The sequence below is a fragment of the Vombatus ursinus genome, unplaced genomic scaffold (genome assembly GCF_900497805.2).
Source record: "Vombatus ursinus unplaced genomic scaffold, bare-nosed wombat genome assembly UNPS02006779.1, whole genome shotgun sequence".
Classification (NCBI taxonomy): domain Eukaryota; kingdom Metazoa; phylum Chordata; class Mammalia; order Diprotodontia; family Vombatidae; genus Vombatus; species Vombatus ursinus.
Window position 1 is genome coordinate 8,879,576 of NW_020946557.1, and position 18,634 is coordinate 8,898,209.

At 37.9% G+C, this 18,634-nt stretch overlaps 1 protein-coding gene across 2 annotated transcripts in view; it reads right to left on the reverse strand.

The window, feature by feature from the left end:
* CEP85L (centrosomal protein 85 like) overlaps positions 1-18,634 on the reverse strand; it is a 160,463-nt gene that overhangs the window by 98,604 nt on the left and 43,225 nt on the right. The window contains exon 1 of one of the 2 annotated variants that reach the window (XM_027848565.1): positions 5,391-5,470. The exons of the other annotated variant lie outside the window; for it this stretch is intronic. The gene's annotated coding sequence lies outside the window, so the exon portion shown is untranslated. Of the gene's footprint in view, positions 1-5,390; positions 5,471-18,634 lie in introns of those variants that run through there. 2 annotated transcript variants of the gene reach the window in all.

The window sequence follows — 18,634 nt, forward strand, 5'->3', positions numbered from 1 at the left end:
CAAAAGGTGCATTAGCACCCCTGACAATATTCCTTTATAATTTAGTAAATGGACTTTGAGCACTGAAGGTCCCTAAAGCTTCAAACCAACCTGGCTGGTTTCAAATTTTGCTAAGCGGTACATGAGAAATAAGACACAAGAGCACACTGCTGTGCCCATACTCAAAAATCCCCTATTTGGAAAGACTTTCCATAACTTCCTCTCAACCAGCATGGCCTTTGAGAAACTAGTGCTACCTCAATACTTGATATTATTTTACATTAGGACTTCATGGAAGTTAAATTTTGTTATATGAAAAGTGTGGTTGATGAGTTTTAAATAAAACTTCACCCCTACTACCTTCATTCTCAACTTCAAGCAATCAGGCTTCTGCCCTCACCACTCTAAAATTGTTCTCAAAAGTGATCATCAATTACCCAACTATCACGCCAAACAGCCTTTTTTCAATCCTTACCCTTCCTTCAGCACTCTGTGCTGCTGACTTAACTCCTTTCCCCTCTACTTTCCTACCCTGACATCAACCAACTCTCCTAATTTCTCTACTACTTCTTTCCTGGTTCCCTATTTCCTAATCCTTTAAAGTAAATGTTCCCAAAGGTTTTATGCTCAGCCCTATTTTCTATCCACACACTCCCCCTTCACAATATCATTGGAGTCATTCCCAAGACTCCAACTATCCAACTATCTCCAACTAACTCCAACTATCACTACTACAAATGACTCCTAAATTTCTATCCATAGACTACATTTCTATATATATGATCCCCTCTTCAATGGTTCCAAATTGAATTACAAGGTCTTTTTCCCAAAAACTATTTCTCTTTTTCCTTTCTTTCTGGTAGTGCCACCAACATGCACCCAGCCTCCTAGGTTTGAAACCCAGCTGTCGTTTTTGGCCACTCCCTCCTCCCCCTTACCTTGTATCTCTTAGTCAAATCAGTTTTCAAGTCTTATTGATTCTATTTTTGCATTTTCTTTTATCTATCCCTCCTTCATGTCCACTGCCCACTAGCATGGTCCCTGCTTCCCACTCTAATTAATAGATCATCAAACAGGCTGGCATGTCTTTCCAACTTTTACTCTCTCTCACTTACAAATCATTCTTCTATGTAGTGTCAGATTACCTTCCTTAAATAGATTTTGTCAAACCACTTTTCGGTTCATAACACTTCAATAGCTCCTTATTGCCTATCAAATAAGGATCAAATTCTATCTGGCATCAAAATTCAAACTTTTATACATCATTCTCCCTATATGGTCTACCCTGTCTCTAAGCCTTTGGTCAGAGCTTTTGCAGATACTAGTCCCCTCTGCCTTTCCATATCTATCCTTGAAAGCCAAGCCCAAATGTTGCCTCCTCCAGGTAGCCTTCCCTGATGCTTCCCACTAAATTAGTTAAGGGCCTTCTTAAGAGAAGACCCCATATGACAGTTTTTTAGTACATGTAATTATATAATATTTTGCCTTACTGTTATTCCCTTATCATTTCCCAATACTAAATTGTAAGTTCTTCAAGGCTGTAATCATAAAACCACAGAATTTCATAAGTAGAAGGGACCTCAGATATATCTAATCTTTCTACCCCTTCTAGAATACCTGAAAAGTGGTCACCCAGCCTTCCCTTAAGTGAGTGAGAAAATGCTAGCCCCCAAGGCAGTCCATTCTATTTTTTAATTGCTCCAAATACTAGGAAATCCTACCCAATGATTTGTGACCTTTGGGGATGAGCATAACAAATATAATCCTTTTTCTACATGATAGGCCCTCAAATATTTAACAATAACCCACCATACCCCTCCCTGCCTTTACCATTATCCTATTTAAGAAATCATATATACTAAATATACAACCTTTCCTTGGGTCTACTGAAATAAATGAATTTTGCCTTTTTCTAATCTTTTTCTTGGCACTTATCATAGTACTTTGTACACATTAGGCTTTTAATTAAAATACTGAATTATTTCAGAAGCTCTACAAACATAAATATCCAAAAGTTGTATATTCATCCCTCTTTCCACTACCAAAATATGAAGGTTAGCATAGCATTCTGGTTTTAAAATAGCTATGCATTACATAATTCCATTTCATACTCAAAACAATAACAAGAAAAGTATTGATCTTTTATATATATGAAATAGGTTTTATCCATAGCTACCAAACAGCAAAGAAAATCCTAATCTTCTGGCTCTAAATCTAATGCTCTTTCTACGATGGCATGGCTATCTCTAATGCACTTATTTAGAATAGAAGAGGTTTATGAGAGAAGATACTTTTAAGAGCTTTTACAAGTTGAAAAGGCAACTCAATCAAAAAAATAGGTAAGGTTTCTGGGCAATTATTAGGTGTTTTTATTTGGTGGGGAAGGAGGGAGGGCAGACAATCAACAAGCATTTATTAGCAGTTAGGATGTGCCAGGTACATGCTTATAAGCAGTAAATAAAGACAGGTAAAAAGTCCTAACCCTTAAGGAGCTTATATTCTAATGGGGGAGACACATTATTAAAAAAAAAAAAAAAAAAAAGACCCTGGTTCACACTATAAACAGAGTAGGAGGAAGAGTCACCTCAGAATGGAAGACTAGGGCAGCTGAGGGGAAAAAGGAACATGAGAAAAGGCTTCCTGAAAAAGGTGGGACACGATTTTAATCTTAAGAGAAACTAAAAGTATGGGGGAATAACATTTCAGGAATGAGCTATAGTCAGTGAACAAGGTCCAGAATGTCTGTTGAAAAACTCCAAGTATGCCAGCATGTTGTTGGAAGTGTAGAAGGGGTACATGGGGAGCAAAGTATAAGAAACCTGGAAAATAGAAAGAAGCCAGGCTGTGAAGTTTTGAGTTTTGTGGGGTTTTTTTATTTATATGTGTGTATGTATATGTATATGGAAGCCACCAGAGTTTACATGGGTGGGGAAAGAGACAAACCACCAGAACTCACTTATAAATACTGTAACTACTTTTGATACCCACTGCTGCCACAGCCTTCCAAACTCCAGGTTCACTTCCACTGCACAGAGAGGCACTATAACAAGACTTGAGTGAAAGTATATTACAGCCATACCACAAACAATATCTGTGGATAGTCTGAATTATCTTTGTTCTTTCTACTCCACCATATGTTGTTTTTTATCATAGGATCATAGATTTAAAGCAGGAAGGGATCTTAGAAACCTTCTAGTCCAATCTCTTCATTGAGCAAAAGAAGACTGAAAGACGTAAAGGTAAAATTAGTTGCCCAAAGTCACAAAGGTAGTGAGTGGCAAGGGCAGAATTCAAAGCTAGATTCTCTGACTCCAAATGCAGCTCACTCTCTACTGCATCTCACTGTTTCTTCCACATCTTTTAAAAATTCACAGGCTGGCACCAGTGAAGCAGTGAATGCCAACTTTCCTCTAAATGGTCAACTAACCTTTTTTTTTATTATTTTATTGCTTAGGCCACTTCTTGTACAAAGATCATTGTTGGAAATGTGATATGTCCAACTACAAGTTACGCCCCCCCAAAAAAGATGAAGAAAAATTTCAAAAAAACTAATGATCCAAAGCCAATTTCTCATCTCTATGAAAGTTACATATCCTTAATGAAAATATGGCTGTCTTCACAAGCCACCAACAACAGATCATATCAATTGAGTCACAAAATCAAATGAAAAGGGGCAATGAGGTGGTGCAGTGGATAGAGCTCTGACCTTGGAATCAGGAGGACCTGAGTTCAAATTTGACCTCAGACACTTGATACTAGCTGTGTGACCCTGGGCAAGTCACTTAACCCTGATTGCCTTTACCAAAAAGTGGAGAAAAAAAAAAACAACAACAAATGAAAAGTATAAAGCATGCCAGATTCCCCTGTGTTTATTTATTAAGAGAAATATTTAATTTGGTAGAAGGAAATGTAGCCTTCAAGGCTCCTACATACAACAGGCAGTCTTTCATTCATTTAAGAGCACAAAAATATTCCTTGAAAAATACAATCACAGTAAGAAATCTATTCAAGACCTTCAGATTGTTGCAATCAGGTGAGGCATGAAAGAGGATATATGCTCACCAAACATGTGCTTGTATGAGGTTTAAATGGAATAGTGAGTCTCTATGGATAGTGAAATCCTTGACTCATATGTGGATAACCTTATGTTCCCTAGATAACACCCCATGACACCGCAGAGCCTCCTCAATAAAATCAATGATAATTTCAAAGATCAAACTGACATTCAATCTACACGGGAAACCCTATTATCCTGACAATGAAATTCACCTGTCCACATATAAATATAAATTTACTTAAATTACATTGCCAATATACACATAAACCCACACTATATGAAAGAATGTTTATTCATAAATGTACATATATTTTATTTGTACATATGTAGCTATATTAAGATATTTTCAAATGTAATTAATCATCAAGTATTTATTAGGTGCATACTGTGTGCGAGGCACTGTAGAAGAAAAACAGACCCTGGTCTCAAAGAGCTTATATTATAATGGGGGAGACAACACACATAAATTAGAACAGACAAGATAAATGCAAAGCAAAAGGAAGATAACCTTAAAGAGGATGGCACTAGGAGCTGGATTAACTTTACCAAGCGTTCAAGGTTCTGTATTATTTCTAATACAGAGGTTTTATAATTTACAAGAGCTTAGAAACCCTTTTACAATAAACTAAGACCATAAATAATAAATCAAATGTTTCCTTCAAACACACTGCCCTAGCTAAAGTCCTTACCCATAATTCTAGTCTCACTGCCATTTAAATCTAATTGTATACCATTTCTTCAAATTGTCTTCAATGATGGTTGTGGCTTAACATTTCCCAATCTACATAGATAAACAGTACTACTAGTCAACATCAATGCACAACCTAGCATGGAGTTTATTTCTGTAGTGATAAAGGAGATGGAATATATTGTTAGCAGGGAAGCATAATGGACAAAAACTCATTTGGGTCAGTTAAGTTATGGACTAAAATGCCAGAGTAGAACTTTATTTCTGAGTTATTAAAACAACACCAACATCATCTCTGTAAGTTTGTGGCTCTGTTGCAGTGAGGTGTCTGCTAAAGCTGTTAATACTTAACAGATGAAAACACTAAGATGTGACTTGCAATTAGAGTCCTGAGAAACCTCAATCAAACTTAAATAATATTCATTACAAATGATAATTCTAGATAAAAGTTTAAAAGTTATATGATTCTAGGAAGATAGTAACTAAATCAAATCTGAAAATTAACTCGAAATTTTTTCAAGCAGCCCACACCCACCTAAACTAAGTATGGAAAACTTTTGCAAGAAGTGGTAGCAAAAAGAAGAAACTGTAGAAAGTAGAAGCTTACAGGAGGATCTGGATAGAGGTAAGTTTGCTTTTATCTTCAAAAGAAAAAGGGACACTTACCTGCAGCAATCGTAACATAGTGACAAAAGTGCTGGACTTGGAGTCAGGTAGACCTGGGTTCAAATCCCACCTCTGACACTTATTAGCTCCATGACCATGGGCAAGTCACTTAACCACTCTGAGCCTCAGTTTCTCCATCTGTAAAATGGGGATAATAATACCTATAGCACCTACCTCACAGGGTTTTTGTGAGGCTCAAATGAAAGCTTTTTTTTTTTTTAAACAAACTTCAAATCACTATACAAATGCTGTTATTAAAATTATTATCATTATATTTGTATTTGTATTAAGAGGGGAAGAAGCCAGTACAGGGGAAACAGACTGTAAACTAGAAAGGGAACTAAGATAACTGACAGAACAAGGAACTGGAAAAGGTAGGGAGAACAGGATCAGGAACATAAGTAGAAATAGGGAAATCTCATACTCTTAAAAATCAAGGAAGTTATATGGTTCACAGGATCATAGCTAGCTCTGAAAGGGGACTCAAAGATCACTCACCCCCTCATTTTACAGAGGAAATTGAGCCCAGAAAAAATAAGGTGGCTTGCCCAAAGTCACCTGATGGCATAGCCTAGTAGAACCCAAGTCCTCTGATTCCAAAGGCAACCAAAACTCTTTCAACTGTACCACTCAGAGTCCCAACAAGGCAGGGTCCAACTCTTATGCATGGCATCCAGGAGTCTCTCAAGTCAGGAACCATCCTAGCTTTTCCAGTCTAGTGTAGGAATGCTCCTTAAGGGATACTCGTTTGATTTAATTATGAAGTAGGTTAGTATCCAGGCCCTAAGTTTCTCCTTCCTGCTTCTATCTTTTCACCATTCCTTAACACAGTGGGAGGGAAAAGTAATTAGTCCCTTTGGTTATAGTGATCAAAAGAATGTTGAAGAGAAAAGGCTATTGTTGCAGTTTAACTAAAAAGTGTTTTTGTGTCACCTGAGGAATTAATTCACCATGCTCTTCCCTTTCCCCATTACCTTGAACAAAACAGTAGTCAGACAGTGAATTTGCCTCACCAGTATTGTAGGGTGGAACTAATATCCCAGCTCTCTCTTATGAAAACACTGTGGTCTACATATCAGCAGAGTTTTGGTGAGAAATTAAACAATCTAATTTCAGGACACTAGTTGACCTCACTCCCACTGAATAAGGAGGCAAAGTTAGGGGAGTAGGTGGGAAGGCTTGGAGACTTGAGCTGAAAACATTTATAATCCCCTTTGGTATCATGGACAATGGGCTAGTCCTAGAGTAAGGAATAACATATGTATGACCTTGGGTAAGTCACTTTACCTCTCCCTAAGCCAGATGACTGTCACAACAGCAATACAACTTAGAATACAACAGCAAACAACTTAGAACAAAGGCAGAACTGAATATATATAGGTGTATATATGATGTAATTGTGTAATTATATTATGCATATGTAGGAAGATATCTGTAATTACATATTAAATACATATGCATAAGTACATGGAGACATATTCAGCTCCACCTTTCTGTTATCAGTTGAGTTCATCTGATCCACCTGGCAGTTCTATCCTTTCTTTGAGAACTTTCCCCAATATCACTCCTCCCACATCGTCCTTAGCTTTGCTTACCAGCTTCTGATCAATGTAATAACACAATCATTTATCTCAATCTGTTGTCTATCATGTACAAAGTTGTATAGATATGATTAAATTCTATGAGAGCTCCTTGAATATGTAGCCTGGATAGTTTACCAAATAGTTAGCTGGTTTATCTCATTATCTCAGGTAATTTAGCACAATTAATTAGAAGAGACTGAAACTCTCAAATGTCTTATGTATGCACTTTTATAAATGAATATTTACATGTAAAAATATTTGTTATAGAATACACCGGGGTGGGGAACCTTGGCCTTCTAGATCCTCAGATGCAGCCTTTTGACTGAGTCCAAGTTTTACAGAACAAATCCTTTTATTTAGGGGATTTGTTCTCTGAAGTTTAGATTCAGTCAAAGGGCCCCACTTGAGGGCCTAGAGGGTCACAAGTGGCCTCGAGGACACAGGTTCCCCACCACTGGATACACAAATGTATTTAGAGAAAGACAAGAGACAGAAGCAGAGGGGTGGGTGGGTGGGTGTGTGTGTTAGTATAAATACAGTGGATCTCCAAGTCAGGGTTTCATAAAAATGAGCCTGATGTCAATAAAAGCTAAGCTCTGAAAGAGGAAATTGAATTAAGTTGAACTGTAGTTAGTATTAACAAAGACTATGGGGTTAAAAGACAAAGTAACAGAGAAGCAAACTAATGATCCCCATAAGAATCAAAACTCCTGACTCTAGACTCTTCAGTCTTTAAGGACTACAGATGGTTGCAATTATTCATCCTCTCCCAATTCTATCCCGCTCCTTCTACCCAATAGCACAGATGGCAGTCTGCTGGACATTTCAGTCCTCCTTCTCTATGAGCAAAGTAGCCACTGAGATGTGGCAAAATGTTTTCAGTAAATAGTATTATAATACAACAACAAAATTTATGGTTTGCAAAGCAGTTATGTCATAAAAGGTAAGGTGGTATAATTGTTATCAGGCAGTTATTGATATCGACTTAAATATCTGGGGTGAGATTGTAAACCGGGTCTCTTAAAGACTCCAAGGCCAGTACTATTTCCTTTAAACTACTCTACTACCTCTAGAATATGATAAGGAGAAATTCTTGTTACAGTTGAAAGGAAACTTTAAAACATATATGTAAAACTTAAAATATCAGAGGTAAAGAAACAAAAACATTGATATACTGCGGTACTAAGAAAAATCAAAAGTCCTTTCCTCTATAAAAGAAGTTCAACAAAGCTACTAACACTTTCTTCCGTCAACTTAAGGAAGAAGGGAGGAGAGACCACGTGTTAATATTAAGTACCTACTCAGTGCCAGGCTAGGTAAAACAGAGGATAGAGTGCTAGGCTTGGAGTCAGAAAGACTCATCTTCCTGAGTTCAAAGCTGGCCTCAAATACTTACTAGCTGGGTGACCCTAGGGAAGTCACTTAACCCTGTTTGCCTCAGTTTTCTCATCTGTAAAATGAGCTGGAGAAAGATATAGCAAACCACTCCAGTATCTTTGCCAAGAAAACATCAAATAGGGTCACAGAGAGTCAGACACAACTGAATAAAAACAACAAAATATGCCAGGAACTATGTTAAGCTCTTTACAAATATTTGATCCTCACAACAACCCTATAAGAGAGGTGATATAATTGTTCCCATTTTACAAACTGAGGCAAACAGTGATTAAGTGACTTGCCCACAGTCAGACAGTCAGTAAGAGGCTGAGATCACATTTGAATTTGGTTCTTCTTAACTCTAGGTCTGGGCAATCTATCCACTGGACTACCTACCTTAGCTGCCTCTAACTGAATAACAAACAGAAGTTTAAGCAGTCACAGAGTGCAGAGTTATATATATAGATAGATTGATATACAGAGGGCACAGGGTGAATGAAGGGGTGATATCTAGAGAATAAAATTAAGGGGTGAGAGAGGATTATACTGGGAGAAGGAGAAAGGGAGAGGTAGAATGGAGTAAATTATCTCACATAAAACAGACAAGAAAAGGCTTTTACAGTGGAGGGGAAGTGGGGGAAGGTGAGAGGGAATGAGTGAATCTTATTCTCATTGGATTTGGCTTAAGGAGGGAATACCATACACACTCAATTGGGTATGGAAATTATATTACCCTACAGGAAAACAGGGGGAGAAGGGGACAAGAGAGCAGGAGGATGACATAGGGGAGGGCAAATTGGGGGAGGGGATAATCAGAAGCAAACACTTCTGAGGAGGGACAGGGTCAAAAGAGAGAATAGAATAAATGGGGGACGGGATAGGATTAAAGGAAATAGTTAGTTTTTCACAACATGACTATTATGGAAGTGTTTTGCATAACTACACATGTACAACCTTTATCAAATTGCTTACCTTTTCAATGACGGTGGATGGGAAGAGAGGAAGGGAGAAAATTTGGAACCCAAAGTTTTAAAAATACATGTTAAAAAAAATTATTTTCACATGCAACTGGGAAATAAGAAATACAGGAAATAGGGTATAGAGATCTATCCTACCCTATAGGAAAATAGAAGGGGAAGGGGATAAGAGAAGGGAAGGAGAGATAGAAGGGAGGGCAGATTAGGGGAAGGGGTATTCAGAAGGCATGCCACCTTGGGGTGGGGGGAGGGGTGAGATGGGGAGAAAATTTGGAACTCAAAATCTTACGGAGGCGAATGTTGAAAACTAAAAATAAATAAATTTTTAAAAATAAAATAAAGAGGTATAACCATATACCAGACCCTGAAAGCAGACTCTCACAAGACCATCAGAGACTCCTTTATCTTGCCATGGCTTGAAGACTATCACACGCAAGACTCTATATACATCTGTCCCCTACCTTTAGGGTTCATTATCAAAGCTCTAATATGAGAGTGGAATGAGCCTCTGTACCTACCCTTCCCTTGTTGCTCATGGGAGTCTCTATATAAGACACAGTCTTCCTAACTTAAATACAGCAAATGTAAAGGATTATTAATTTCAAGACTGTCTGGTTGAATCAAGTATTGTGTGAAGCCCCTTTGCTCTTAACAATGGCACTCAACAATCAGAAACTTAATGTTATTTTGTGACTTAGCCCAAAAAGCTAGCATAGATCACACACACTCTACTATCCTCTCCAATATGGATCCATAAATATGCAAGGGAAAACTGTCAAATTCCAAGGACTGATCTTCCATCACCTGAAATTTCAATATCTAACTTTTCATTTACTACAGATATTATGAAATACAATGTGAAATGGCATATTTTGAAGTGAAGCAAACGGACTACTAAAGAATACAATGATACATTTTTATTTTTGAACTATGGATCAAATTTCCATCAACTTACACCAAATGAAAATGAAAAACATTAAAATTAACAACTTAATACCTTAAATGGCTATGGGCTTTTGAGAAATTAGAAAATAACTTGTCATTCGAGGCAGGGACAGCTTTACACCCCTTGCCAACAGGAAGCAGTTTCATAAGATGAGACCTTCGCCCTTACACCAAAAGAATTTGGGTTCCATTTGTTTGAGGGGGGGAATGATGAGGATGGGAGCTAGACCCCAAAAAGGAAAAACCCTGGACTTTCCCATAAGGCCTAATTTCTGGCATTCTCCTGAGGCTATAATCCCATCAACTGGCTTTTCATTGTGGCTACACCCAATCTCCCAATTCCGTTACCCTTAACCTAGCCTAGACCTCCCTATGTCCTTCCCCCCACCCCCCACTTCCCACCCTTAATCCTATCTAGGCTCCCTTCTCCTTTGGCCACCCCTGGAGTTATTACCTCATAGACTACTTGGCCACTCCTAGATCCTTCCCATAGTCTTTCAGTATATAAAGTCCATCTTATCTCCATTAAGGCACTCTGATTCTTATAATCTAGCCAATAGCTTACTCATGTTCAGACTCCTTAAGGGTCTGCCCAGTATGATGGATGTTCTAATAAATCTTGTCTTTGACTAAAAAAACAAAAAATAAAAAAAACCCAAACTTGTCAGAGAGCTGACAAAAAAAAAGATGCCTCATTCAGCACTAAAAATTTTAAAATTAAAAGGGTTGCTGTTGTGCTTCTGTTGGGGTTTGCTGTTGCTGTTGTTTTGCCATGATGAAATATGGAAAATCACTTGGCAAAATTCAATTCCTAATGCGTTTTCTTGGGTTACCTAATAGTAGCAGCAGATCCCCAATGGGACCCATGGCAATGACACTTGGACTACATCCCAGTTAGCGAAACCTGAAACCAGCTGAGAGTAGTGTTTTGCTTTGTTTTGTTTTGTTTTTAATGCCATAGAGTTTATAGCATCAGTGAGGGTACAGACTGGTGATAAGTTCCTGCTAAATGAGTATGTGTTTATGAATATATGAAAGGGGTACTACTGTAATCTGAGAACTCAACCAAGTTAGCTGCACTTACTATAATCAAGTTTCCAAATCCTGAGCCAAAAAAAAAATCAGTCTCCCACCCCATACTCAAACTGGATTTGGAACAGATTTAAATTTGGAGCATCATCCTTTGTTTCTGGGAAGGGAATATATTCTCTCCAGTCTGCCTTACTCTCTTCACTGAAATTATATGGGGAAAATGGTCATCACTTACAGAGCTATTAATCTTACATCCAAACATATTCCTTAATAGAGAAGAAAATAGAGAAGAGACTAGGGAGTCGGTGGGGGGGGGGGGGCACCTAATTCAATTACATCAAAGTATTCTAATTTTGATTAAAATGGTATAAAAAATATCTAAAGCTCTTCCAACTTATAGTTGAAATAAAACTTGTCTAAAATCAAGTACAAGAAAATTTATTTGAAATTAACTAAATATAAAAGATCTTTAAGGATATTTGCATGACCCTTTTTCTTTTTGTCAAGACCATCATTACTTTGTAGTTGGAAAAACTTATATTTTAGGTTATTTAGGATTAGGATCATCCGAAAATGATAAGTTGTATTTCTAATTTTTTTAAACAAATAATGTTCTAAAAATTAACTGGCAAGATACATATTTAAAATAATCAAGAGACTAAATAATAGAGGGCCTTTGATCAGGTTTTCTGTGTCACAGCCATAAAACATTCCTATCACTCCATCAATTATTAAATCATCTACACTAAATATTTCTATCATCAACTAGAATGTTTTTCCCCAAAACAAAACACAACACTTGCTTTAGCATTAACCTTTCCAAAAGGAGCTAAGGTGCAATTGTTTGTTACAAAAAGTTCAATACAGGGGTAGCTAGGTGGCACAGTGGATAGAGCACCAGCCCTGGATTCAGGAGGACCTGAGTTCAAATCCAGCCTCAGATATATAACATTTACTAGCTGTGTGACCTGGGGCAACCCCCATTGCCCAAAATAATAATAATAATGATAATAATTCAATGTACAAAGCAAAAGCTTTCCAAAAATTAAAGATCCAGGAATGCTTAAAATGGGAATGGGAGAAATGAGGGGAAACTAGGGCCATGACAGCACTCTTCAAGCATCTGGAAAAGAACTGTTCTGAAACAGTAAGTTTAAGTTTCAGAGAGTCAGGTTTAGAATATAAGGAAAAACATTTTTTAAAAGCACAGACTTTTTCATTCTTCTTTTTATCTGTTCCAAATTTTCTCCTAGTCCTCTACCAGTCCACTACCCACTGAGAAGACAAGAAAAACAAAACTCATTACAAATATGTACAGATATGCAAAACAAATTTCTGCTTTAGCCATGTTCTTCCCAAAAAAAAGCAAGAAAAAGAAAAAATATATATTCTCCAATCTGCACTGTGAGGTCATCTGTTCTCTTCCTGGAGATGTACAATATGTTTGATCATGAGTTCTCTGGAACTTCAGTAGGTCATGGAGTTGATCAGAGTTACTAGGGCTTTGATTATCTTTACAATAATTGCTGTTGTTGTATAGATTGTTCTCCTGGTTCTACTCACTTCACTCTACATCAGTGCATACAAGTCTTCTTAGGTTTTTCTGAAACCATCCTTTTCATTATCTCTTTCTTTTTATTTTATTTAGACAATTTATTAATTTTTAGTTTTCCACATTTACTTTCATAAGATTTTGAGTTTTAAATTTTCTCCCCTTTCCTCTCCTCCCTCCTTCCCAAGATGGCATGCAATCTGATATAGGTTCTACTTATACATTCATATTAAGCATATTTTCACATTAGTCATGATATAAAGAAGAATTAGAATCAATGGAAACCACAAGAAAGAAGAATCAAAACAAAACAACAAAGGAAAAGAAGAACAGATAGTATGCTTCTATCTGCATTCAGATTCCATAGTTCTTTCTCTGGACGGGGATAGCTTTTTCCAACATGAGTCTTTTGGAATTGTACTAGACCCTTGCATTGCTAAAAAGAGCTAAGTCTATCAAAGTCAGTCATCGCACATTTTTCATTATTTCTTACAGTACAATAAAATTCCATCACATCATGTAAAACTTCTTCAGCCATTCTCCAGTTGATTGTCATATCCTAAGTTTCCAATTCTTTGCCACCACTAAAAAACTAAGAATTGTCCAAGAAAAAAATGAGCTGGATAGATGTCCAGAAGCCAAGATGGTGGAATAAGCACTAAATTGCCATAACTCTCCCACGTTCACCTCCAAACAACTATAAAATAGCACCCCAAAACAAATGTTGGAACAGTAGAACCAGCAAAAACATGGGGTGAAACAATCTTTTAGCCCAAGAAACTTGTAAGATTAACAAGACAGGTCTATCTCACTCGGGTAAAATGGGAATGCAGTCCAGAACAGGAGGTGTCCCAAAAAGCCAGCATCAAGTCCTACCTCAGCAAACCAGCAGTAGATCCTGAGCCCCAGTGCGTTGGAGCAGGCAAACACCAATACTAGAACCTCCCATATGCCTCCACAGAACCAGGGGAACCAGGAGACTGCAGCTCCAGGAACCAGCACTTGCTTTAACACAACCCCAGGCAAATAGGCATCATCTAGCAGCCAGACCTCCAAGTTCTTCAGTACAGCCACTGGGAAATGCAGAAACACCCCACCACGCCTTAGCACATGCCAGACACCACCATTAGGACCCCAGTTCAGCATCAGGTAAGCTGCCAGACTCCTAAGGCCTCTAGCAGTGCCAGTCACCCCATCAGTACAGTGCCAGACACCAGGGTCTCCTGTGGGCCTCAGAGCAATATCAGTACAGCACCAGGTAAACAGCCAGGACCTAGAGCCCCTGGCAGAAGAAACCTGAAACAATGCCCCTTCCACCTTGGGAGCAGAGCTCAAATGTAAAAGAAAGGAAAAAGGCCAAAAAAGATGAGCAAAAAAAAAAAAATCTGACCACAAAAAGCTATTATGATGACAGGGAAGACTAAGACAAACTCAGAAGAAGATAATACTGTCAAAACACCTATGGGCAAAACCCCAAAGAAAAATGGGAAGTGGTCTCAAGCCCAGAAAGCACTCATGGAAGAGCTCATAAAGGAGCTTAAAAATCATATAATAGAGGTAGAAGAAAAACTGAGGAAAGAAATGAAAGTGATGCAAGAGAATTATGAAAAAAAAAAGAGTCAACAGCTTGGAAAAAGAAAACAACTCCTTAAAAAGTAAAACTGGCTAAATGGAAAAGAAGATACAAAAATCCACTAAAGAAAACAATTCCCTAAAAAGTACAACTGGCCAAATGGAAAAGGAAGTGCAAAAGTCAACTGAAGAAAAAAACTCCTTAAAACTTAGAATTAGGCAAGCAGAAGCTCACAACTCTATGAGATATCAAAAATCAAACAAATTTAAAAGGATGAAAAAAATAGAAGATAATGTAAAGTACCTCATTAGAAAAACAATTAACCTGGAAAACAGATCCAGGAGAGACAATATCAGAATCACTGGACTACCTGAAAGCCATAATCAAGAGGAAAAGCTGGACAGCATCTTTCGAGAAATTATCAAATAAAACTGTCCTGATATCCTGGAACCAAAGGGCAAAAAGAGGCACTAAAAGAATCCACTGATCAGAGGACAAACAGGAGGAAAAATAGCATGGACAGAAATACACAACTAGCAATCATAACTGTGAATGTGAATTCTCTTATGGGATGAGATTCCCCATAAAACAGGAAGCGGACAGCAGACTGGATTAAAAGAATCCTACAATATGCTGTTTACAAGAAACACACTTGAAGCAGAAAAACACACACAGAGTAAAGGTAAGGGCCTGGAGTAGAATCTATTATGTTTCAGCTAAAGTAAAAAAAAAGAAAAAAGAAAAAAGAAAATCAGGGGCAGCAATCCTGATCTCAGACAAAGCAAAAGCAAAAATAGACCTAATTAAAAGAGATAAGGAAGGAAACTATATCTTTGCTAAAAGGTACCATAGACAATGAAGTAATATCAATACTAAACATATATGCACCAAGTGGTATAGTATCCAAATTCTTAAAGTTGAATGAGTTACAATTCATGACCAAACAAAAGATAGAGAGCATTACAAAATATGGATCGAGCTCTGGCCTTGGAGTCAGGAGGACCTGAGTTCAAATCAGGCATCAGACACTTGACACTTACTAACTGTGTGATCCTGGGCAAGTCACTTAACCCTGATTGCCTCACCAAAAAGCAAAAAAAAAAAAAAAAAAAAAAGCTTTTGCACAGGCAAAACCAATGCAACCAAGACCAGAAGGAAAGCAGAAAGCTGGGAAACAATCTTTACAGCAAGTGTCTCTGATAAAGGCTTCACTTCTAAAATACATAGAGAACTGAGTCAAATTTATAAGAATACAAGTCATTGTATGGACTGGTACTGAGTGAAGTGAGCAGAACCAGGAGAACGTAGTACACAGTAACAGCCATGTTTTGGGATAACTAACTTTCAGAGACTTAAAATAGTGGTTCTAACAATTTAATTTATGCCTGGAGCTTGCAGGAACTTGTATATAAGGACTCTTTTAATTAACATAATCATTGACTTTTCCCTCTACTTTCCCCAAGTGCTATTCCTGCCACATCTCTTGCATCCCACAACTCCTCCTACATTGCTACCATTAGAGTTTATATCTTATTAGCCTTTGCCTGTATTATTGCAATAGCCTCCCAATTAACTATTCCCCCTACCTCTATTTTCTTCCATTTATAGCTTATTCTTCAAAAAGCTACCAACATAATCTTCCCTGCTTAAAAAACTTAGAGCTTTCTATAGGATAAAGATACGTTCCTTAGCCAGGCATTTAAATCCCTTCACAATCTTGTTCCAAACTCCCTCTCTAGCTTTACTTCTCATTACTCAGGATATCAGAATTGGAAGGGATATCAGAGACCATCTATTCCAAATACTGCCTTAGTAGGAATACATCGTAAACATCCTCCACAAAAAGTCATATGGCCTACACTTGAATTGTTAGAACCACTATTTCTACTTACATGTTTGACGGTCACTATAAAATCTACTACAGAAAGTCAATACTTTTTTTACTTGATCATTTTGGGGCATTATATAAATGAAATAAAATCAAATTGCAAAAGCTATATTCAGCTTGATTCAGCATTTAAAATTTCTAACATATGATTTCAACTAGCTCAAACATTCCCTTCAAAACTCTAAGACAAAAAAAGTGGTAAGGATTCCTGGGGCTAGGAAGTGGGTCATTGCAGGCATGGAGGACAGTTGGCAAGAAAAACAGAGAAGTACTGATGTCGAAGCATGCTAGCCACTCTCCTGAGAGAGAAATAATGGACTGCAGGTGCAAAATGAGACATATGTTTGGATGTGGCCAGTGTCAGAATTTGTTTTGTTTCACAATGCATCTATTGCAACAGATTAATTTTGGGGGAGGGGGGTGCGCAACGGACTGGGGGGGGAGGGGGGTGCGCAACAGACTGGGGGGGGAGGGTAGGTAGGGGAAAAGAGAAAATATGATGCTAATGGGGAAAAAAAAGGAAGACTACACAAAGGCAGGAGATGGAAGGTTGTATACTGGGAACTGCAAGCAGACCAGATGGATAGAACATAGGAGTGAAAGTTAATCAGTCTGGAAAAACAGATGAGCTACATTATGCAGCATTTTAAATGCCAAGTGAAATAGTTTTATTTTATCCTAGAGACAACAGAAGCCACTGAAGCTTCTTGAGAGACGAGAGATTTGTTTTAGGAGTATCCCTTTGGGAGCTATATGGAAGGTAAATTGAAGAAGGAGAAGATTTGAGGAAGGAGGAACAACTAACAGAGTATTGCAAAAGTGCAGGTAAAAGGTTCTGAGGGCCTGAATTAGGATGGTGGCTGGATGAATGAAGATAAAGGGACAGATACGGGAGATATTACTGAAACAGAATCAATAAGCCTTAACAAATAATAAGGGGTAAGAGAGAATGAAGAGTAAAGGATAACTACAAGGTGACTAGGGAAGATGGTGATGCTCTTGAGAGAAAGAATGGAATTTTTAAAATGGTGAATTTGAAGGGTGGAGAGAAGGAATAATAAATTCTAGTTTTGGACGTTAACTTTGGGATGCCGAGGTGGAAAAGTCCATCAGGAAATTGGCAATATGGGAATGGAGCTCAAGACAGAACTAAGGGCCAGATACATATGTGGAGCAAATGTTCAGGACAGGGGAGGCTCAGGACAGACATGGAAACATAAAATCCAACAAAGAAGAAAGCATGGCCAAGCAAATAGAAAGAGAAGTCAAAGTATCATAAAACCCAGGCAAGAGGGAAGGGGGAAGGTGAGGGGAAAACAAAAAGAATCATAGAAAAAAAAACATACACAGACACACACACACACACACACACACACACATACATATATACATATATAAGTGTGTGTATAACATATATGCTTATATAAGCATATATATAAACATATATGTGTATATATTATATTATATATACCTATATATACTTAAAAAGAAAAGCAAATGTCATGGAACAGAGTGACAGTTTGATGTACATTTCTTTCCTGTTTCATGTTACATATGTAAATGTTCATTTAATCTGATAATGTTCGGGGCAGCTAGGTGGCACAGTGGATAGAGCAACAGCCCTGCCATCAGGAGGACCTGAGTTCAAATCCGGACTCAGACCAAACCCTTGACACTTACTACCTGTGTGACCCTGGGCAAGTCACTTAACCCCAATTGCCTTATAAAAAAAAAAGAAAAAAATACTAAATCCTAATCTGATAATGTTCAACTCAGAATAAAAAGAAAATGGAGAGAAAAGAAAAACCATGAAGGAGAGAGTAAGAAGAAAGAATGAATGGCCAATGGTGTCAAACGATACAGAAAGACATCAAGGATGAAGACAGGGTTCTCCTGGCATAACTTTCAAGAATTTAGGAACCTCTCCAGTCAACCTCCTCTTTGGGACCCCCTTGAAGCAGGGACAACTCTATGGCCCTTGCCAGCAGGAAGCAGTTTCAGAAGCCAAGACCTTCGCCCCTTACCCCAAAAGAATCTGGGTACCATTTGTTTGAGGAGGAATGATGAGGATTGGATCTAGACCCAAAAAGGAAAAACTCTGGACTTTCTCACAAGGCCAAATCTCTGGCGTTAGCCTGAGGCTATAGTCCCATCAACTGGTTTTTCATTGTGGCTACATCCAATCTCCCAATTCTGTTACCCTTAACCTAGCCTAGCCCTCCATTGTCTTACCTCCCTATGACCCCAGGCCACTTCCCACCCTTAATCCTACTCAAGGCTCTATTCTCCCTTGGCCATGTGGTCCAGGTCCCTGGAG